This window comes from Aotus nancymaae, unplaced genomic scaffold (genome assembly GCF_030222135.1).
Source record: "Aotus nancymaae isolate 86718 unplaced genomic scaffold, 86718_ANA_hifiasm-v0.15.2.pri h1tg000076l, whole genome shotgun sequence".
In the NCBI taxonomy this organism is placed as follows: domain Eukaryota; kingdom Metazoa; phylum Chordata; class Mammalia; order Primates; family Aotidae; genus Aotus; species Aotus nancymaae.
Window position 1 is genome coordinate 7,611,842 of NW_026988491.1, and position 24,083 is coordinate 7,635,924.

General features: G+C 45.4%; 1 protein-coding gene and 1 long non-coding RNA gene across 3 annotated transcripts in view; one reads left to right on the forward strand and one right to left on the reverse strand.

Annotated features, from left to right (window-relative positions):
- The window catches only part of LOC105730308 (uncharacterized), a 37,073-nt gene extending 31,273 nt beyond the window's left edge, over positions 1–5,800 (forward strand). The window contains exon 3 of the long non-coding RNA XR_001110452.3: positions 5,703–5,800. This is a non-coding gene — a long non-coding RNA (uncharacterized LOC105730308). The remainder of the gene's footprint in view (positions 1–5,702) is intronic.
- SYN3 (synapsin III) overlaps positions 1–24,083 on the reverse strand; it is a 497,817-nt gene that overhangs the window by 177,875 nt on the left and 295,859 nt on the right. The window lies entirely within an intron of this gene.

Here is a 24,083-nt window from a genome sequence, read left to right on the forward strand (position 1 = left end):
CATAAAGACTCTCAGTCCCAGACTATCTCAAATGATGCAAGCTTAGAGGATCCAGGAGCGGATGTGGACATGTTTCCTAGCCTCCTTTGGAGCCAAGGGCACTTGCCACACAATGAATCAGGGACTCATGTTAGTGTAAGTCAGAAAAACCCCAGGCCATATGGAGAAAACTTTAGTCATCTCTTTCACTCCTAGACCTCAACTTGTAGTCACTTGTGATTCTGAGAGGCATGGGCCTCAGCCTTTCTTCTCCCAAATGCCCTTTGCTTGGATGCTCAGAATCTTGGCCTCCTCCCCAGCCAACCATGCTGCAAGACTTCCCTTTGCTCAGGGCCACTGCAAAAATGTATCAGGTGCAGAGTGTTAGACAAATTGACCAGGGTTTACTTTTGGTTCTGCCTCTTATTCATCTGTATACCTCCAAGTAAGTAAACTTTATCTTCCTGGGACTTGATTCCCTTTCCTGTGAACTGGGAATAATCCACCTCTTGAGGCATCTGGGAGGTCCAAATGAGATAATAAGTGAGAGTAACCAGTATGAAATGTAAATATTTCTTCCTTTTCCTATCTGTGTCAATTACCTCCAAGTGATAATGGTTTGGCCTGCTGCCTCCTGATAGTCTTGTAGACAATGCCTTAAGCCCTGGTGCCACAGCAGGCCCAAGGGGAAGGGGCTTGGAGGCATTGTGTCTCATTTCCATAAGCGCTCCTGAGCTGTTCACTTCACCTGCCTAAGCCTTTGTCTCCTCAACTGTAAAATGGGTATCATTGTGCCCCTTCATAGGGCCAGTGTAAGAATTCAGAGGGAATTTTTGTGAAAACACTTTGTAATTTGCCAGCGCTCTTCAGCACAGATGAGAAACTAAGACTTGGAGCCATTAGACGGTCTGCTCAGGATCTCCCCATCTATGATATTACAGCTTAGCATTCACATCTGAAAGCTGGATTATAAGTGCATATGAATAAGAGCCAATTACATATAATTGTTAATACTGTCTAGTAATAAGAAAAAAAAGCACTATCACTAATGGAGTGTGTGATCTGTGACAGGCAGTAGTGTGGCCAGGATGGGGGTGATTGCAGTGGTTGACACGGATGATGGAAAGTATTTATTACTGGCATTGCTTAGAAACGGTGGTGCATGGGGATAATACAAAGCAGCTTGGATTTTAGTCAGCTTTCTAATGGTTTTTAAATTATCTGCAGACAATGCAGCCCCTTTTTGCCTGCACTCCAGGCAGCCCATTCCCATCATGCTGTAGTAGGCAGTTTCAGAAAGCTGTTTTCTCTAAGGCTGTGACAAGCCCGTGTGGGAGGTGCACTTTTCTGCTCGTTTACAAAAAAGGAAACTGAGGTGCAGTTGAAGACATTTTCCAAGGAAGACACAGTTTTAAAACTGTCATCCTCTCTCCCTGATGGGGCTTAGATGTTCTCCAGAAAAGCCTCAAGGACCAGGGTCCTCAATGAGCCCTTTGGGGGCCAGGTGGCTTGGGGAGAGAGGGCTGCCCTGTTCACTTCACAGAAGCAGCTTGCCTGAGGCAGGAACTCTGGGGTCCCCTCTGGTCTTTACCATGCTTGCTTCCCTCTCCTCACCTTCACACCTTCTTCCAAGAGAAAGGCACCCAGAACTCAATGCAGCCAGGGAGCACACCTTAAAAACCTTTAACAAAGAGCAAGATGCATGTGCTGCTGGTAAGTAGCTCAATTACCACTCACAGGGCCCTTCAGCCAGCCATTTCCTGGTGTGGGAAGCGTGATGACTCCATGCTGAAGGAGTTTTGCTGCAGGCTGCACAGCCCAGATGGAGCTGCTCTGGGGGCTATGCATGGGTCTGGCACGGAAGAGAGATGCACCTGGACCCTGCAGGACAGTGACGGGAAGTGGGGCCAGCTCCTGTCTTGCAGCAGCAAGCAGAGGCTAAGATCACAGAGGAGCTGAGGTCCCAGGGCAGCGTGGCTCTGGCCGCATTGTGGTTGGGGCCAACAGGCCTTCTGGAAATATCCCAGCTGTGGCTTTGTTCTGTGCCCTGGGGAAAATGACCTCTTGGAGGCCCTTCCAGGATGAGACAGACAATTTTCTGGATAATTCAGGCTCCAAATCTCTCTCTGCCTTCGTTCCAATTATTCAGGGTTATTGTGGGAATTCTGAGGAACAACTTGAACTGCATTAAACCAAGGATAGGAACCAATGGCTCAAATGGCTGAATCTAGCACAAAACCCAAATATTAATTTTCAATAAACGTAATACAAATGGAATCAAAGTTGTTTTTGTTTTTAAACAAAACCAAACCCAAGTGGATCAGCTGGAACTTGCATCAAAACTCTCTGTGTCCTAAAATTAAGAAACCAGAACAAAATTTGAAAATAGAAACTTCTTTGAGTGAAAACACCATTTCATCAGGTTTGTTGAAACAGAATTTTTTTATGCCCCTTTAAAAGATGGAAAAAAACTTCCAAATGTGAAAGTAATAATCTCAGTACAAAATATTCAGAAAAACCCAAACAGTTTAAAAAGAATGTCACCTCTAATCCGACCAGTGGGATATTTCCAAAGCTTTTTCCTTTTTCTTTTTTTCCCCCAACTCTTTTCAATGCATCTTTTCTCTTTCTTTCCTTTTTACATAAATGTGATTGTTCTATAAGGGTTATCTTATCTTCTGCTTTTTTAAATTAAGACCACCTCATGGAAAAATTCCCTGTCAATATCTAGAAAGCCAAGTTATTATTCTTCATTTTTGAAAAGTATTCCACTGGACATATGCTGGTTTATTTCACTGATTGAATTACTCTATGAGTAATTATTTAGGTTACTTCCATTATTTTACTTTTACAAATAATACTTCACTGAATGGCTTTGCATATGTATCTTCATACCCTGGACTGATTATTTTGGATACATTACCCCAAAAAAGTGTTTCTAAGTCAAAGAATATATATATATATATATTTACTTTTCATAAATATTTCCACCTATCCCCTGATATGGTTTAGATCTGTATCTCTGCCCAAATCTCATGTGAAATGTAATCCCCAGTGTTCTAGGTTGCGCCTGCTGGGAGGTGACTGGATCGTGGAAGTGGTTCCTCATGGTTTGATACCATACACCTTGGAGCTGTCATCAAGATAATGAGTTCTCACAAGATTTGGTTGTTTAAAAGTGTGTAGCACTTCCTCCTCTCTCTCTTCCTCCTGCTCTGGCCATGTGAGACATCTGGCTTCTGCTTTGCCTTCTGCCATGATTTTAAGTTTCCTGAGGCCTCCCCAGAAACCAAGCAGATGCCAACATCATGCTTCCTGTACAGCCTGCAGAACCATAAGCCAACTAAACCTCTTTTCTTTAAAAATTACCCCATCTCAGGTATTTCTTCATAACAATGCAAGAATGAACTAACACATGCCCCTCATGAAAGATCATAATGATTTTCACTCCCACTATCAACAGATGCACATCCCCATTTCTCTATACCCTGGCTAACAGTGACATGCCAGAGAAGTCACTCTACTTCTCCTTCCACATCTCCAAAGGGAGCAGTCCAACCCACAGCTATAGGGTGACCAATTGTCCCTGTTTGCCCAAAACTGAGGTAGGTCTTTGGACACGGGAATTTCAGTTTTCAAACCAGGAAACTCCTGGGCAAACTGGGATGAGTTGGTCACACTACATAGCCCATGACAGCCTGTGCCTCCATCCAGACTTGAGAATATGTCCTAGCAAACAGATATCCCAGGAAGCACCAAATCTGCATCAACATCAAAGGAAACCATGCCACAGAAAATAAAATGCTACTGGACAAATCCCCTTGGAGTGACCTTCCCAGTAACCCAGTTAGGTGTGACTACGAAGGAGGATTCTTACTAGATGAGGACAAGGAACACAGAAGGAGCCATGTGGCTTGATTCTGCATGCAGCTCAGGACAATGGTCTCCTTACAAGGAAGAGCATCTTCTCCTGAATGCCTTTAGCTGATAAGGTTAGCTTTTCCATGGAAAAGCCTCAGTTGTCCAAAATGGGTTTGGATTTCAGCTGAAATTATATCTGTTTAGGCAGTGAGATCCGAAGAACCCTCGTGCTAAGTGGAAAGGGCATTGTACAGGAGCCAAAAGACCTAGACTCTAGTCTTATCCTGCAACTAACTGTTATATGACTCTGGTCAGGTCACTTCCACTCTGTGGACCTCAGTTTCTCCATCTGTAAAATAGGAGTTTGGCTGGCGGGTCTCTAAGGACACTTTCATAACAATTTCAGTGGTTCTCAACCCTCATTGCAGGTTAGAATTGCCTTGGGGAGTGGGTAGAGCCCTGCTACCAGCATTTTAAAAAAAATTCCCAAGAGATTCAGAAGTCTGGCACATTCTGGAATGCCAGCCCAGGACAGATGACAAGACTGAAGACTGTGGACCAGCTGAGACTTTCAGTAACTTTTCTTTTTTTTTTCTTGAAGTGTCTCTGGCAATGCTAGATGACTAGATTCTAAGTATAGCTCATGACCTGCATATGAGCTATTTAACAAACTCTTCTAAAATGATTACCTAAATCTTGTTGCAAACGCCACCCCACTAGACATTATAATCTCTGATAAAGATAGGTTTTGTGCTGCTACTTCCTGGCTGTGTGAAGTTGGAAAAATCATTTCATCTTTTATTTCCTCATGTATAAAATGTGGGCAATATTTGTACCTCTTCTAGTGTTTCTGTGGGAATTACATGAGGCCATGCACATAAAGCACCCAACATCATACTTAGCATATGGTAGATGCTCAGTGAATATAAGATCCTCCCAGTCATCTCCTGTGGCAATTAGTTTACATATCTTTGCATGGGACAACTTTCCCCAAAGTATGTTCTGTGGAGCACTAGTTTCTCCAAGATGCTTCCCACAAGGTAATAAAGGAATTTTATGGTGAAATACATTAGGAAAACCTAGATGCCATAGTGTCTTCTTGAAGTGGCATTCAGTAATGGGCTGGTAAACTAGCTCTCTGAAAAAAAAAAAAAGCCTCAAATATGTAGTGTTTGCTTATTTTCATGGAATAAATACTACTGTCACCATGGCCAAGTCCAAATTACCAAAGTTGTGTCACTGAACGGTAAGAGCTGGTTCTAGCACACTACTAAAGTAATTGCTGGCATTTTATAGTCTCTGGTATGTCCTGTAATAAATAAAGCTGTTTACTTTACTTAGTTCAGTGTTTCCCAAATGTATGGAACCCTTTTGTCTCCTAATACCTCTTGACATCCTGTGGCATTGGTGTTTCCTGAAACACACTTTGGGAATTGCTGATGTGAAATATCGTATATGTTTGTTCATTTCTAAAAATTCATCAGCATGCTATCATTTTTAAAAAGTGAAAGCATGGTCTGCACAATTAGGGGCAGTGTGCAAGGAAAGAAGTGCAGAGAAGACATGAGACGGCACACACAAAGTGACTGGTGAACAATGGCCGTGCTGGAACCAAGTATTCCAAGGAGGCTTTGATTCTCAGTGCAGAGAATGGGCCTGGAAAGGGCTGGAGAATCCTGGAGAGCCCTCTGAAGGAGGTGGCTGTCAGCTGAGCCTCAGAGCACTGGATGGCTCAGGAGAATTTGGAAAAGATCAGAGGAGAGAAAGGATGCTGCAAATGGGTAGAGCCCACACAAAGATCTGTGCGGGACAATGAGGCTGTGTTTGGTGATTGTGCCCCAACCCCATCTGATTTCTTTCAGGGTCTTGCCTGGAGCAGTTGGTACATCCATCTCCAAAGAACAAAGTTCCCACTTGAGCACCTCATCCCTTCCTGACTGCCTTCTAGAAGATGTGTCTGTGTGTGTCTTTCTGAAACTGGGCACATATCTCTGTTGTATGAGTGCCTGTCTGTCATTCAGAGGGCTCCCCAGGCAACCAGGTATGTGGATAGAACAACTTAAGAGCTTCAGAGTTTAACGCTCTTGGGTAGGAGAAGCTTCTGGAGCTTACCATGGAGCCTTAACTCCATACTGAAGGAGGAGGCCATTCCTCTGTCCAGCTGGCAAAGTTTTGATGTTTACCCTAGGGCCCCACATAGAGCTGAAGGTGGCCCCATCAAGAAATAACATAGCTGTTACTTTTTTTTTTTCTTTTTGAGACAGAGTCTCACTCTGTCACCCAGGCTGGAGTGCAGTGGCACTATCTCAGCTCACTGCAACCTTTGCCTCCCAAGTCCGAGTCCTACCTCAGCATCTGTAGTAGCTGGGACTACAGGTGTGTGCCACCACATTTGGCTAATTTTTTTTAGAGACAGGGTTTTGTCATGTTGCCCAGGCTGGTCTCAAACTCCTGGGCTCAAGTAGTCCACCCATCTCAACCTTCCACAGGACTGGGATTACAGATGTGAGCCACCAAGCCCTCCCCAATGTTTTTTTTTTTTTTTAAATTATGGTAACATACATAACAAAATTTACCATTTTAACTATTTTTAAGTGTATCATTCAGTAGCATGAAATACAGGACACTCACATTGCTGTATAACCATCACCACCATCCATCTCCAAAAGAGTTTCATCTCCCCAAACTGAAACTCTATACCCAGTAAATGCAAACTCCCTATTCACCTCTCCTATTATTATTTTTTGACCACTCCTTGGGTCCTAGGCAGTCTTCTAAGAAACTTACATATATCAACTCATTTAATCCTGTCGTAACTCTGCAAGGTAACTATCTGCCCTTTAGACATGAAGAAACTGAGATTAAGCAGCTTGCTTGAGTCCACAGAGCTAGCAACTAGCAGACCAGAATGAGAGCTCAGCTAGATCTGACCCCTGAGCCCATGATGCTATACTCCTGTCTACTTCAGGGCCAAGTCTGAACTCACCTAAAATTCAGTAAGAAGAAAGACCCCTGTAAGGAACCTTGAGTCTCCTGGGTAGATGAAGGCTGGAAGCCCTGTGTTTTGGGCCCAGTACCTGACATCACCCATGTCTCCCATATCAGATGAATGAGGTCCCAGCAATGGTGATCTGGGGCAGTCAGGCCACCCTGAGCAGTGAGAGCTGTGCATGTGGCTGGAATGGATGCTGCTTCTCTGATTTGTCAGCCAGACATGTCCAGGAAGGAGTGGGGGACCAGGTCTGGCAGTCCCAGCCTCTGAGGTGGCTCTTTATTCTGGGGGTGGTGGTGGAGGTTATGGGTGATGTCAGACTTGGGCAAGCTGAGGGCTGGGGCCAGGAAGTGGCTGGCAAGACAAGCTCTTGGCAGAGATGGCTCACTCTGCACTTGAAAACAGCCATTGCTGAGCTGCCTCCAACTCCCAAGAATAGTCAAGCTGAAGAGTAGGGAGAGAGGTGAAGGATTCTTGGCTGTGGAGACAGACTGCTGGAGTCTGACTGACAAGTCCTGTCAAACACCTTCCACTGGGGATCTGACTTGAAATGGAAGCTTTAGTTTCAGTTTCCGCATGAAGGCCTGGTATGGCCTCACCCCGTGGTGGCCTCATCTTAAACCTTCCTGTTTGTTCATGCAAACGTGCGTGTATCCATGTGGGTTCAACACGTTTAAGAATGAGGCTCTCTGTAGCTATTTCAGATCCAATCACGTCAAGCCCAGACAGAGATTTGAGGCGACTAGCTTGTGTTGTTTCCTGTCAAATTCCTTGGCCTTCTTGGAATAAGACTCATAAGGTTAGTTTACACAGCCAGGATGTCTTTCCCAGCTGGAGCAGGGTGGGGTGGAGAGTGATTGGTGCTGTGCTACTCCCAGTTTGGCGAGTAGGCAGTTACTATGGAGGGGCCCAAACTGGGGAGTCTATGGCCTTGCCCCCCATATTCTCTCACATCCCCTTCTAGGGTCCTCCCTGCTGCCCTGCCCTCTCCATGGGAATCACCCCAGATTCTGCTTACCAGGTCCACCATGATCTCTGCTATGTCCACCATGTGCTTTAAAGGAACACTGTTCTGACCTCAAAGCTCTGCCAAGGGAAAGATTATAGACTGCTGCTTTGAGCAAGGAGTGGTCACTGGTAGGACCCGAGGTGGGCATCTTTAGCCATAGACTATAACAATTGATTTGTATGTTCAAGGAAATAAATGAAAAAGATGGAAAATTTCCACATAGAAATGAAATTTACCAAAAAAAAAAAAAAAAAAAAAACATCAGCCAGAAACTCCAGACTTGAACGATGAAATAACTCATTTTAAGTGTCCAAGAGATAGGTTTAATATAACTTTAGACACAGATGAAGACAGGATCAATGAACAGGAAGACAGAGGATAAAATACATGCGTGACTGATCACATCCTTAGAGATCTCCCACAACTCCACATGACTTACCTGCTGGCACCCAGGGTTCCTAGTAATATTATTCACTCCTGTCCCATTTCTCCTCTACATCCAACTTATTCTTTACCCACATAAGAATGGTGGCTGTCTGCTGCCCCTGGCTATTCTGGTTCTTGGCACTTCAAGAGCCGCAGCATAAGGTACAGACGTGGCCAAGTCCAAGAACTATACCACACACAACCAGTCCCGAAAATGGCACAGAAATGGTATCAAGAAACCTCGATCACAAAGATACAAATCTCTTAAGGGGGTGGACCGCAAGTTCCTGAGGAACATGTGCTTTGCCAAGAAGCACAAGAAGAAAGGCCTAAAGAAGACACAGGCCAACAATGCCAAGGCCATGAGTGCAGGTGGCAAGGCTATCAACGCCCTTGTAAAGCCCAAGGAGGTGAAGCCAAATATCCCAAAGGGTGTCAGCCACAAGCTTGATCGACTTACCTACACTGCCCATCCCAAGCTTGGATGCGTGCTAGTGTCTGCATTGCCAAGAGGCTCAGGCTGTGCTGGCCAAAGGCCAAGGCCAAGGATCAAACCAAGGCCCAGGCAGCAGCTCCAGCTTCAGTTCCAGCTCAGGCTCTCAAAGGTGCCCAGGCCCCTACAAAGGCTTTGGAATAGATATCTCTGTCTGCCAACGTGAGGGACAGAAGGGCTGGTGAGACCCTCAGGCTGCCATCTGCATGGGACTGGGGTCCTCTTGTGCTATTTGTACAAACAAACCTGAGGCAGGAAAAAAAATGGACTACTCTCTGTTCCCAAACATACTATGCCTATTCTTGCTTCTATGTCTGCTCCTCATTCCAGGAAGTCTTGACTTCCACTTTTATCTAGAGGACAGAAGATCAGCTTCATCTTCCAAGGACAGGCTCAGCTATCACCTTCTCTATGAAGCCTTCCTTAGGCTTCTTCTAGTTCTTCCCTCAACCCCTTTTTGAGGTTCTGGGAAGATGGGGATTCCTCTAAAACAGTTATTAGCACCATATACTAAAATTACTCAATATGTCTATTTCTCTCCTAGAATAGGACTTCACCAAAGGTAAGGTATACATGTTATTCATCTTTTTCATCTCAGTTCCTGGAATAATTCCTAGCATGCAGTTGGTATTAAATATTATAAGGAATAATGCAAGAACTAAACTTCTTTAGAGTCCACAGATGAGTATATTACTAACCTTTGATAAAGTAATGCCGGTGAAACTGTGACTTGATGTTTAAAATCTCATTTGTCCATTTGTTCCTTTCTCTACCACCCCACCAGAATATAAGTTCCATGAGGATAGGGATGTGTGTGTGTGTGTGTGTGTGTGTGTCTCTCTTCTGTTCCCCATTGTATCCAAATGCCCAGCATATAGTAAATGTTCAAGAAATGAACACTATAACACTTATTTATTGGGGCTGAGCATGGTGGCTCATACTTGTAATATCAGCACTTTGGGAGTCCAAGGTGGGAGGATTGCTTGTGGCCAGGGGTTCAAGACCAGCCTGAGCAACACAGTAAGATCCCATCTCTACAAAGAAAAAAAAAAGCCATATGTGGTAGCACATGCCTGTAGTCCCAGTGAATCAGGAGCTCAGGAGGCTGAGGTGGGAGGATGGCTTGAGCCCAGGAGTTTGAGGTTACAGTGAGCTATGACTGTGGCCACTGCACTACAGCCTGGGTGACAGAGCAAGACTCTGTGTCTTAAAAAAAAAAAAAAAAAAAAAAATAGTGAAGGGGACAAGGGGACAGCTGGCTACCCAGTTTGGGCACTTTGAGTGTGCTGACAATTGGACCCCAGGAAGCAGACAGATACCCAGAGCAGAGGGGAGACGCTGCAGAGAAACTTTGAAGAATAGTCTAGTAACTTAGCACACACTCCGGAGTCCAGTCTTTTCAGTTTAAGTCCTGGTTTTAGTTATTTAAAGGCAATGGTAGTACCTGCCCCGTGTGCTTTTTGTGAGGATAGACTAAGATCTACAGCACAGAGCATGTGATATTGTACCCACTCTACAATGGTTATCTTTCATTGTATTGTTTGGCTGTGAGTCCAGCCTGAGTTTGTCTTCTGGTTTGGTCACAGATTGCCCTGTTCCCTCTAAGGCCTTTGGGCTCCATCCCTGTTCTCAAACATCTACCAAGTGCTAGTAGTTTATGTGTCTCTTCTCATTTGACTCTCACCACATGCCATCAGGTTGATGTTACTGGTACTGGTTACAGTTGAGGAAACACATGATCAGAAATGCCAAGTGACTTGCCCAAGTGAGAAGAATCAAAATTTTAAGGTAAGTCCTTTTTGCTATCCAAGGCTCATGGTCCCAGCCTGCCTTGCCCAAAATCACGCTTGGCTGAACCAAGGCTAGAACCTAGGTCCTCGGGACCTCCAAATAGTGTTATTTTTGCTGCCCAATGAATAGCAGTGTTGGGATTCTCACTGATCACCACCAGTGTGCTTCTTGGCCAGAGGAAACTGAGGACCAGAGTCCACGAACCAGGCCTTGTGGCCTCAAAGCCCGTGGCCTTCCCACTGTGCCACCCCACAGGTGACACCTTGGCAGCTCTCAGTACAAGGAAACTGTTGTTATTATTATTAGGCATTGCCTAGCTGGCTTTCAGGCCTAAAAAGAACTCAGCATGATTGGAAGACCCACAGCTCAGACGCCCCCTCCTGAGGGCTCCTCTTAACTGCCAATGGGGACATTGCTCTTGCCTCTACCCCCGCCTCCCTGCAGCCCCTTCCCCTGCCACTGAAATAGCTCTGTGGCCCCAGAGGGAGGGGGAGGAAAGGGCCCCTTAGTGCACACGTTCACATCCAGGTTCTTGGGGGCTTTCCTTTGCCTCCTGGGCTCTCAGAGCTGCAGCTGGAGCCAGAGAATCTGTTTCTCATTAGCTGTACTTTTGCTGTGAAATGAAGTGCTCTTTGAACCTGTGGGAGCAGGAAAGCCATTTACACCCTTGAGAAGACAGGGACGTCAGCTTTGCCAGCACATTCCTTCAGCTCCTTTTATCTCCTAGGTGGAGCTCCTGGTGGTGGGCAGGCAGCTGCTGCTGCCACCTCCCCGGTGCAGCCATGGGGAAAGACAGCCTGTGGAGTGGGCAGAGAGGAAAGAGGGGATCGTGCCTCTCTCTCAATTGGGGTAAAAGAAGCCCATTCTGACTGGAGTTATTTGCCCCCTTTCCCAGCCTCCATCTTGCTCCTGATAACCTCCTCTGTCCCAGGTGTCTTCAATAAAACCCCCAGAAACCATCCATTCATTCATTCATCCACCCATCTACCCAACCATCCATCTATCCATCCATCCACCACCCACCAATCCATCTACTCATCTACCCATCCATCCATCCATCCATTCATCCACTCACCCATCCATCCATCTACCTATCCATCCAACCATCCATCCATCCCAAGAGCAACTTGTGGGTCCAGATACTCATAAAATGTGAGAATGAAGAGAATCCTTTGATACAACTCATTTCATTCTCCTTTATTTTATCAATGGACAAATCTAAGCCTAGAGAGTTAACTTGTTCTAGGACATAACACACTTTTAGATTCATTTTACAACTACTTATCGAGTGCTTTTTATGTGCCAGATTTCCCCCAGCCCCCACTGGTGGTACAGTGTAAATATCACTGTGAAAACATGCACGTGTCTCAGCCTTCATTATCATTCTAGTGAAGGGGGCAGATGGTGAACAACTGAACAATTAAATAAACATGACAATGTCAGATGATAAATCCTTGGAGAAAACAACAGAGGTGTCAAGAAGAGTGGGAGCAGACAGGGTGGTCAGGGTCTGGGAAGGGGACATTTGAACTGGAACCTGACTGATGACAAAGGTCTAGCCCCAGGAACATCTGAGGGTAAAGCCTTCCAGGCAGGGAAGAGGCTGGTGCCATGGTTCTGTGGTAGGAAGGAGCTTGCTTAGCTTGCTTAAGAAGCAGAGAGAAGATCAGCATGGCAGGAGCAAATGCACAAGAGAAAGAGTGGTGGAAGATGAGGCCAGACAGTTCAATGCATCTTGGAGGGTCTGAAGACCATGTAAAGGGCTTCAGCATTGTCCAGTTGGAAGCCATAGAGGGTTTTAAGCAGGGGATTGATGAAGTATGCTCCCAGGCAGATCCTTCTGGTTGTGTCAAGGGGAGGCAGGGGCAACATACCCAGAGAGTGGTGGGTTGGGGTTGCCTAAGTAGAGTAAGTAAACAATGATGGTGGCTACCAGCATCTCTCCCTTGACTCTTGATGGTGTAGCAAGGTGGAGAAAAGACAGCACAGTCAGAAAATAATTTGGAGATAGAATCAAAGAGTCCATATAATTTGCACGTGGCTTGGATATGAGTTGTGAAGGAAAAAGGTGAATGGAGGGTTTTAGGCTGAGAAATCTGGGTTATGCCCCTTACTGAGACAGAGAAGACCAAGGGAAGAGTAGATTTCAAGGGGGAAATCAAGAGTTCTGTTTGGGTGGATTAAATTGGAGATATCTCTTAGTTACTCAGACAGTGCCAAGGAGTCAGATGGATGGAAGTCTGGAATTGGTGGCCGATGCCAGTTTCCCACAGGGCTCCACCCATACCCAGATGCCTCACAGGGGTGGGGCGGAAGTGCTGGCTCTCAAAGGGCCGTCTACTCTGGGCAGCTGACTCAAGGCTGCTAATAAGTCACTGCCAGTCCCCCGAACCCCATCTCTAGGCCAAGGAGGTGGCTTTGGAGCTGTCAGCATTCCAATTGGACCTTCCTTCTGGAGTCCCTCCCTAGTAAAAGCAGACCTAGCTAATAACTCCAGAACTGAGGGTGGGAGTAGGGGATGTGAAATATGGGACTAATAATGAAAACCTATTCAAGGAGACTGCTTGTCTTGGTCCTTAGCTTCTTCATCAATAATCATCACCTCAAATTCCCTGCACACTCTGGCAGATCAGCAGCATGGGTCCAAATAGCTCCATTTCATTGATGAGAAAATAGAGGCTCCAAAAATTGAGTGACTTTCCCAAGGTCACCCAGATGATGAATCCAAAACTCAAACCTGAGCCCTCTGACATCACATCTACTGCACTCTGCTCAATAGTAACCCATCTGCCGCCAGAAAGGTCTTATTTTGAGACAGCCAGCAGCAAGGGCTGTGGAGCCAGATCACCAGGGTTCAACTCCTGACTTGACCACTTGAAGGTATGTGACCACGGGCAAATTAGTCAACATCACTTGCTTCTGTTTCCCGACTATAAAATGGGGACAGAAAGAGTGTTTACTTCAGAGGATCAACATTTATAATGTGCTTAGAACAGTGCAGGAAGGGCTATACATGTGTTAGCTACCACTGTGCTCATTACTTCATATACACTGAACAGAGACCTGGGGACTGCCTAGAATCTAGACAGAGCATCCAGCCCCCTCATGTAAGAGATAGAGAAACTGAGGCCCAGATAAAGGAATGGAGCCAACCTCTTAGGCAAGTAGGGCCCAAGAATCTGGCTGGTGGAGGAACTCTCCCTACTTTCTGAAAGTCACCCTAAGCCAGACTATTTTTTCTTCAGGAGACGGACATCCAAGCTCTATATACCCTTAATTCATGTGGAATTTCAGCTCTGGGCTCGGCTCCCAGGAGGAGCCCCTCCACCCCTTTATGAAAATAGAGCGGAGTCATTCGGCAAAACCTCAAGCTAATGCTTTTAAGGAACTGGCAGGTTGAAACAGGAAACTGTTCTAAGTAGAAACCACAGAGACAGCACATGCTTGCGGCTGCCGGCTGCCGCCTGGATCCTTGCCGGAGGCCCCGGAGATGGGGGAGCTGTAGGCTGTGCCACGTGAGGGGGCCTCAGGAACCTAGCCCTTGTGCTGCTCACCGTACGTGGCCATGTGACAGCAAACGCCACGTCTTGTGAGCATATTTTAAGGTCAAAGCAAGGTAGGGTGGTGACCAACAGGCTGCTAGTATTAGGCACAGAGAGCTAGTGTCAGAGCAAACCCGCTCCTTTTTGTGCAAGCCCCTCATGTTTGTGTCTGTTGAAACTGAGGCCCAGAGAGGGGTAGCAACTTGTCCAAGTCATCCAGCAAGGAGTGGTGAAATAGGATATGCATGTGCACTTTCTAGCACCTAATCTAATGCTGTTTAACAATAGTCAGCATATATTCTGCCACCTATCCATTCACCTCTTCCAATATAGGGTAATTTTTTGTTTTGTTTTGTTTAGAGATAGGGTCTTGCTATGTTGCCCAGGGTGGCCTCAAACTCCTGGGCTCAAATGATCCTCCTACCTCAGGTTCCCGTGTATCCAGGACTACAGAAGGGTAATTTTGTAAGAGCATAAATTCCAGGTCAGAAGACCGGAGTTCAATGAAGACTGCCTACTCCTAGCTGAGTGAGCTTAGGCAAGTTACTTAACTTTTCTGTGCCTCAGTGTCTTTTTCTTCTCTTCCTGTTAATAAAATGAAGGACAGTAACATTACTTACCTAATAGGATTTCTGGAAAGATTCCGTGTGATAATCTACATGAACCTCTCCGTATAGTGCCTGACAAATAGTAAGAGCTCAATACAGTTTTTATTTTTTTCATGTATTAAATGCCCAGTAAATGATAGCCACGTTGTCACAAAGATATCAGTCAAGTGTGGGGGACAGAGAGAGTAAATTATGACATGTCTAGAAATGCCGCCAGGGAGGAAAGGATGCCATAAGAACCCCAACCCAGTTGAAGGACCTGGCCCCAGGTAAGAGGCAGATGCTGAGAGGAATAGGTGGGCCAAACATTTGTCAAACACCTCTTTCGTGCAGAGAGGATTCTTTACACCACAGCAGGTTTTCTGCTCTTTTTGAGGATGATCCCAGTAAAGCATGCCCTGGTTTCCCGGGGGAGGGGACACAACACACAGGGTCATCCCCGCTCCAGAGCTGGGATGCCATCTGAGGCCATGAAACAGGATTTAACTATTTCTTGTGAAACTTGGCACAAACTTTTGCTTTCAGTCTTTAGAACAATTCCCCACTCCTCCACTCCAAAGATGCCCATGTCCTAATTCCCAGAGCCAGTAAGTAGACCACTTTGCATGCCAAAAGGGACTTTGCTGAGGTGATGAAGAGAAAGATCTTGAGATGGAGAGATTATCTTGCATTCGACACACGGGCCGATGGGTCCGTGAAATTAGGATACAGAAGCATCAGAGTCAGAGGAGGAGATGTGATGACAGAGGCAGAGGTCAGAGTGACCCAAGCCAGGGGCCATAGGCCAAGACATGCAGGCAACCTCCAGAGATGGAAAAGATCAGGAAACAGGTCCTCCCCTAGATCCTCCAAAAGAACCAGCCCTGTTGACCCAGCCTAGACCTCTGACCTCCAAACAGTAAGATCATGAATTTTAAGCCACTAAGTGTATGGTCTTTGTTATAGCAGCCTCAGGAAGCATATATGCTTAGTCAACCTTTAGTCTGACCTTGGTTATTGTAGCCCTGTCCTCCACTATGTGTAGTTTGAGTCTTATTTGTTGCATAATCCCCAACATAAGTAAAATCTCTCCTGAGCATGACATAAAAGGCCCTGTTTACTCTGGCTCCTTCCTGGCACATGCCTCTTTTTCATCTCTTTTTTATCCTAAGAGAGGGTCTTAGAGAAAACAGGAATAAGTTAGGTGTGCCATGTGAGCTGTAGTCTTCATATTTCCCATGAAATATTCAATAAAGTCTAGATAATAATAGCTAGTAACCCAGTATAGGTTCTTTTTGGGTACTCAGAGGGGATCTGAACTCTGTAACCATATTGGCTTTACAGTGTCATGCCCACAAAATGTGGCATTATGATCCGGCTGTTGATGACAACAACTCTCATCTCTGTCTCCAGCCTTCCCCAGTGCACCTGAATCAGTTTTTATTTTCATGTATGAGAGCCCATGTTTTGCAAGGGGGAGGGTGCTGGGATAGGGCATGGGTTGGAGAAAAGAAGCTTGAAAGGGACAAAATGGATTTGGACTTGGCTAGTTTCTGTCTGCATTACATCCTCAAAGGCCAGGAGGGCATTAGAGGAAAAAACTGATGAAACTATTTAATGGCAATGATGAGACTCTTGTTTCAGCTGGACTAGCCTCTTAAGTGGTTCCCCCAACATACTATCAGTCCCCACTTTTACTATCCCACAACCCATTCTCAATAAAGCACCCAAAAGATCTACAGATAGAATACAGGATCAGTTGCAGTCCCTTCCCTATCTAAAACCCTCCAATGCTTGCATTGAAATTGGAATGAAGTTTTTTTTTCTCAACCGTTATTTTAAGTTCAGGGATACACATGCAGGATGTGCAGCTTTCTTATATAGGTGGCCATGGTGGTTTGCTGCACAGATTATCCCATCACCTAGGTCTTAAGTCCAGCATCCATTAGCTATTGTTCCTGAGGCTCTCCTTTCTCCCATCCCCCACCCTTCAACAGGGCCCAGTGCATGTTGTTTTCCCATGTGTCATGTTCTCATAATTCAGCACCCACTTATAAGTGAGAACATGTGGAATTTGGTTTTCTGTTCCTGTGTTAGTTTGCTAAGGATAATGGCTTCCAGCCCCATTCATGTCCCTGCAAAGGACATGATCTCATTCATTTTTATAGCTGCATATTATTCCATGGTGTATATACACCACATTTTCCTTATCTAGTCTACCATTGATGGGCATTTAGGTTGATTCCATGTCTTCACTATTGAGAATAGTGCTGCAATGAACATACACATGCACATATCTATGTAATGGGATTGCTGGGTCAAATGGTATTTCTGCCTCTAGGTTTTTGAGGAATTGCCACACTGTCTTCCACAATGGTTGAACTAATTTACACGTCCACCAACAGTGTAAAAGCATTCCTTTTCCTTCACAACCTCTCCAGCATCTTTTATTTTTTGACTTTTCAGTAATAGCCATTCTGAGTGGGAGAAGATGGTATCTCATTGTGGTTTTGATTTGCATTTCTCTAATGGTCAGTGATGCTGAGCTTTTTTCCATGTTTTTTGGCTGCATGTATGTCTTCTTCTGAGAAGTGTCTGTTCATGTCCTTTGCCCCTTTTTAATGGAGTTGGTTTTTTTCTTATACATTTCTTCAAGTATCTTGTAGATACTAGACGCTAGACCTTTGTCAGATAGATAGATTACAAGAACTTTCTCCTATTCTACAGGTTGTTTGTATACCTATAACCATCTGATCTTTGACAAACCTGACCAAAACAAGCAATGGGGAAAGGATTCCCTATTTAATAAGTGGTGCTGGGAGAACCAACTAGCCATATGCAGAAAAGTGAAACTGGAACCCTTCCTTATACCATATACAAAAATCAACTCAAAATGGATTAAAGACTTAAGTGTAAAACCCAAAACTGTAAAAACCCTAGAAAAAAATCTAGGCAATACCACTCAGGACACAGACACGGGCAAAGTTTTCATGATGAAGATGCCTAAAGCAATTGCAACAGAAGCAAACATTGATGAGTGGGATCTAATTAAACCAAAGAGCTTCTGCACAGCAAAAGGGTGGAATGAAGTTTAATTGCCTATTTCTCCAGCTTCACCTCCCATCATGCTCCTATGTGCTTCCTGTGCTCCAGCCATACCAGCTGCCTCTGGGCCCAGCTTATACCAGCTCCTTCACGTCTTAGGGCTTGAGCTCCTTCTCCTCTTTTTAACTGGAAAGGCTTCCCTCCAGACCATTGCATCTTGGTTACTTCATATGATTTGGGTCTCGGCTGAAACATCAGTTTCTCAGAGAGGCTGACCTTGACCATGTATCTCAGTTTGGGTTCCTGCCAATCAGACACCGAAAGAGACTTGGTATAGGTGGATTATTTGCAAGGCCATCTCAGGAAGTACAAGGGGTTGGGTGAGTCAGGAAAGTGTGACACAGATAGGTGTGTTAACAGGGTGTGTTACTGAGTTGGTTACCCCTGAGGGAAACTGAGGCTCAGTCTTGTTGGGAACTCCTGAGGTGTCATGTGGAACATGCTTCTGAATTGTCCCACTAAGAGATAGAGGATTTGAAGTATTTATCCATGAACTCTTGCCCTCCTTGGTTGAAGGTTGCCCCGTGGGGTAGTCAGTCCCTGTGTGTGTCCAGAGCACACTCCTGTGGCACCAGAAAGCCTTCAGAAGGAGAAGAGGAGATGCAGGGGGATGATATCTGCATGCCTGGGCACTGACCATAGAAAGTGTCAGTGAGCTCAATGGTGAGCCCAGGAGACATGGGGTGCAGCCACCCCATCCTAACAAGTGCTTAGTGCTTCTCCACCCAGGCAGTTTTATTTATTTTCCTTCTAGTTCTGAACTCTGTCTGAAGTTTTCTTGCTCACTTATTCAGCTATCCATTTGTTGTCTGTTCCCCCTACCCACAACTAGATGATCAGCTATACAAGAACAGGGACCTCTCATTCTTGTTTACCATCCTCTTTCAAGGCTTGAGAGCAGTGCATGACACAAAGTAGATCCTCAATAAATATTAAATGAATGAGTGAATGGATAAATGTACTACTTCATGGCATAGGGGCAAAAGCATACTCCCAATTCAGCAGACAGTTGACTCCATGTGGATGATGGACATGGATAAGTTGCAGGCAGAGCCAGTGGGAGAGGAAGAAGGGGGCTGATACCTATACATAATTACAACTGGTAGCCTGCTTTTTGTGGGCAGATGCAAGGCCCCTTCAGAGGATCCTCCAAAGTAACTGGGAATTACAGTGATGGGGACTGAAGTCCTCCTATTACACATTTAGGAACTTTCAAGCCAGGAGTCACTGTATAAGTAAGAGTACTGATGTTTGTACAAATACTTCCTCTTTTAATAAATTAGAGTGGGTTCAAGGTTACCCCCATAATGACATCACTCTCACTGACTTGCAATCCAATCTATTTTCTTGAGTGGGAGAGAAAAGGTTGAATTTATAGCATGCACTTGCTCAGCAGGCATGTGAAGCATGATCCATTTTGACTGTGCTGCAGTAGGGCTTGTGTTGAAGGTCATTGGAATCCCTTCTCTTCCATTCACTTGCTGGGTGACCTTGGGCAAATGATAGTGCCACTTTGAGCCTCAGTTTCTTCTTTATTCATTATGAAATGAGAGTGATAAAACTACCCTATAGGGCTGTAGTAAACCTTAGTAGTACTTAATAGTGTGCCCTAAACATAGGCAGTCATTCATAGATAATGACTGCTTTCTATAATACTACTACTACTGATCATGAAGTGGATAACAATGGTAAAGGCTTAGATTTTCATGAGGGCAATGCACAGATGCTAGACTATTTCTCTGGATAAGTTATAATTGCCCTTGAGATCACAGCACATCAGCACTATAGAAGTCACCTAGTCACAATGACATTGCCTAAGACAAAGAATAATCATTGTAATGGTGGCTACCATTTACCAAATGCATATCTTGAGTATATTTCATCCCATGGCCCCAACTAAATCTACCATGAGGTGGCTGCATCAGACTATATAATGGTTGGGTACCATTAAACATGTGCTTTAATTGGTTCCCATCACTTTGACACTTGGCTTACTGAGCAGCCACCTGAGTATGCTGTGGCTTTGCATGTGTTTCTGCCTTTAGAGAGAGAATGGGCTAGACATGCAGATTCCAGGATCTTCCCATTTCAGCTGATTTTTTCATCATGACTCAATAGACTGGTATTCTGATCTCCATTTGATTTCCCACATAACTTGATGGGAGAGGATGAATTGACAATGTGTTCAAGAAGATTCTGGTCTAAGTGTTATTTAAGGTTCTCATCTCACTTTTTTAGACAGTAATGTTGTGGGTTTGCTTCACAAGTATCCCCACCTGAATGGTGTATTTGCTCATGATTTGCTGATAAATTCAGGTTCTGGCAACTCTTGAGGCACAGAAACTGTGATGTAATAAGTGGGTGTTGTCTTACAATGCTAAATTTGTGGTAATTTGTTACGAAGCATACAGAACTAACATAGATCTCAAAGCCTTCCTTGTCTTACTTTTACCCACCCAGCACAACACTTGCCACTCTCCCTTTTGCCATGTTTTGGTTTCTAGAGTGCCCTCTCTGGTGGCACATAATGTACCTCTGCCTGGAGCCCATCTTCTACTTCACCTGAAAAACTCTGTCACCGTGTATGTATCACCACAAACATAATTTTCCAGGATGGTCTTTCCTGACCCCCTGGACAAGGTACGTCACCAGATGCACAGTCGCAGAGTCCCTGTGCTTTTCTCTCCATGACACTCACCCAGTGGTGATTGCTTGTCACCTGGCTATCTTCCCTGTTGGCCTATGAGCTCCATAACAGCAGGGCATATCTGCCTCATCCACCCTGGCATCCCTAGTGCCCAGCCCAGCTCCTGGCACATAGTTGTTTCAGTGAAACAATGACTGCAGTGCCACACAGGGGAAAGAGTCTTGGGTTGAGAATCAACAGCTGCCCTTTGCTGTATGACTTCAGTTCTCTGGTCATTACAGCTTCAGATGCCATCCCAGGACTGGGATTCAGGACACTTTGGGGTTGGAGGCATCTTCACACCCAACTTTAGTGGGTGATCTAGAAAAAGTAACTTCTTTCTGACACCTCCAGCTCCACAATCTATAAATCTGGGATGAAGCTGCCAGCCATCATTTCTGAGCAAGCTGATAGAGGACAAGTGAGGTCATATCCAGGAAGTTCTCAGAAAGATACAGCTTCATAAAAGCCCATGATCAGGCTTTTAGATTCAAGACACAACCCAGGCTCTTGGCTTGGCCAGCAGTGATGTCAAGGCCAGTCGAGGTAACTGCCAAGGCTGTGGGGCCTTGCCAGCAAATATCATGGGGTGCTACTCCATTAGATAGTAAAGCAGGGACCCATTTGTGGCCAAATCATGGTCTTTCTCAAGGCTCCATCCCCAACACTTAGGACAGTGCCCGACACACAGCAAGGTTGCTGAACTAAAGGATTTGATCAGATCTACCCAAGAACTCTGGAGGCCCTGGTTGTTATTGGTGTCATTTTCCAAATGAAGAAGCAGAGTACCTTCACCATTTTGCAAATGAGGAGCAGAGTACCCTCACCATTATTGTGAAGTTACATTCTCACCTGCCTAACTCCAAATCCAACCCTTTCCACTACCTTCGACTTCTTGGTGACTCCCCACACTAATCTAGCTCAGTAAGATGGTGCAGGCAGCAGAGTGAAGTGGTAGGACAATGGGCTGTGGAGCCAGAAGGACAGGTTCAAATCCCAACTCTACTGCTTCCCAGCTCTGTGACCATGGATGAGTCATTCAATCTCCCTATGCATCCTAATTTTATCTGAAAAATGGGGATTAACATGTCTACATATTCTATGAGGTAAATCTTACTGCCTGCTTGACAGATGAGGACGTTTCACATAGGTGAGCTCAATCACTAAAGATCATAAGGTTCCTGAAGGTGAGAACCATGTTCATTTATTTCAGCAGACGTACTTAGAACTTACAGATGGAAACCATATTTATTAACCATCCACTAAGTGCCAGGCAATGCCCTGGGGGTTTTATGTATGCTGTTTCATTGAATCCTGCGATCAACTTTATAAAGCTATTTCCATAAGTCTTACGTTACTCATTGGAAAAAATCAAAACAAGACAAAAACCTGAGGTTCAGAGAGATTTAAAAAAATCATCTAGGTCTTCACAGCTAATAAGTGATTCAAATTCAGGATAAACTTCAAAGTCATGTCCTTCTCCCCATGCCATGGTATCTTTCAGTAAAGCCTGCAACTGGAGCACTGGGGGATTGGCTGATCCCTTTACACAGTGGCTGAGAATGGGGGGCAAAGGCAATAGAAGGAATTGGCTCCCAGATTTCCAGCTCTTGAGAAGTCTAAATCTAATGCCATGAAGCAAAGCTTGATTGAAGGGGATCATAGCAGCAGCAGCATCAATAGAACTTTATCTTGACCAACGAGGATATGTCAAGGGGCAGGGCGGAAAGAGAACAGCCATATCACACAATTGTGATGACGCACAGACCTTTCTTGGGCAAAATGCTGCTCAAGTCCCGAGGGAAACAGCATGAATACCTCATTGTACCCATGGAGGAGGAACTAACAAAGACGTCTTATCTTCCAGCTTCCTATTCCAGGATCAGAATTATCACTGACATTCTGGGCTGTTGTGAGTTCTCCTTTGGCTGTCTGGGTCCAAGAGAGTGGTACCTAGTAGCTGGCTCTTGGTTTCTATCTGATGTCTAACATGGCTGGCGCCTGGTGGAGCTCAGTCTTTGCCATATCTGTGGCAACAGCCTTATCCTATTCATCTCTGTGTTCCAGTGTCTGGCATAGGGCTTGGTGTGGAGCCCAAATTTACAAAATGCTGAACCAAGCCCAAGAGTTTGCCCAAGTACAAATGGCTGAAAGCTTATATGATGCTCTTGAAGCCCTCAGTATAGATATCTCAGATGCGTCCAGCCAGGATGCTGAATGATAAGAGCTGGTGGAGCAGGGGCGTGGATTTTGAAGTAATGGGCAGTGGCCTTCATGAGGACACTCTGGACAAGGAGGGGCATTATAGGATCATAGGGCCATACTTAGTCAAAGCCTGGTGGAGATGGCAGAGATTTATACTAGGGAAACCAAGGACTGACAATTATTCAAAAGGACCAAAAGCCGGCCAGGCGCAGTGGCTCATGACTTTAATACCAACACTTTGGGAGGCCAAGGTGGGCGGATCACAAGGTCAGGAGATAGAGACCAGCCTGACCAAAATGGTGAAAGCCTGTCTCTACTAAAAATACAAAAATTAGCCAGGTGTGGTGGCAGGCGCCTGTAATCTCAGCTACTTGGGAGGCTGAGGAAGGAGAATCGGTTGAACTGGAGAGGCGGAGGCTGCAGTGAGCTGAGATTGCACCCACTGCACTCCAGCCTGACGACACAGTGAAACTCCATCTAATAAAAAAAAAGGACCAATAGCCAGGGCTGAGCCAAGCAAAGTGCCAAGACTCTAAAGCAGATGCGATCTGAGTGAGAAAAGGTCCAGAACGAAACAGACTGTCTAGGGCCATTGCTGTCACGGTCCGTGCGTGTATTAAGCAGCTGAGTCTGCTGCTTTAGAGGGCCTGGGGTGGGTGGATAGATGTGATCCCTCAAGTGGTGTCTGAGTGTCAACAGCTTGGAGGTCTCTTTGCATGTGGGAGCAATTGGAAAACTTCCTGAGCCCTGATTAGGCCAGTTAACAGTATGAATAGATACACATATGCAGGATGTATCTTGGAGGGTGTTCTTAGCCTATGGGGCCAACAACCTCATCGCCTCTATTGTCTCAACTACCCACTTTTGTCTCCAGGTGCAGGGGAAGGTGGGGAAAGAGTATGGGCAGCTGCTGTATTGTACACATTCCTGGCTGCCCCAGCCTTTGTGCATGTGACCCCAGGGACAGGGCAGAGACCCTGATCCAAGCTTAATCAGGTCTCTTCCCTGGGAACTTGGAAAGGGTGATGGAGGAGCAGAGAAGAGGCAGACAGACAGACAGACATCATCCTGGGAAGCTGGCCCTGTGATGGCTGTCATGCTTCCTGCTGTGTGGGTTTGAGAAGCAGCGGAACCTCATCTGCAGGGACAGAGAAGGATAAAGATGACACACAGAGTAGGGCTGAGATCAGAGATGAAGAGGAAGTCCTGATAGTGTTTCCTGATTCTAGGACATTCCTGGATTTACTGTTGCCTTTGGATTCCACAAGACATTTCCCCCTAGGTCTTGGGCTAAATCCCCGTGGGACCATGGTTACACTGGTATCTACTACTTGTTATCAAGGAATTCTTCCTAATACCCTGTGTGTCCCTCATGGCCTTTGACTCTCCTCTATTCAACGTTGCTTC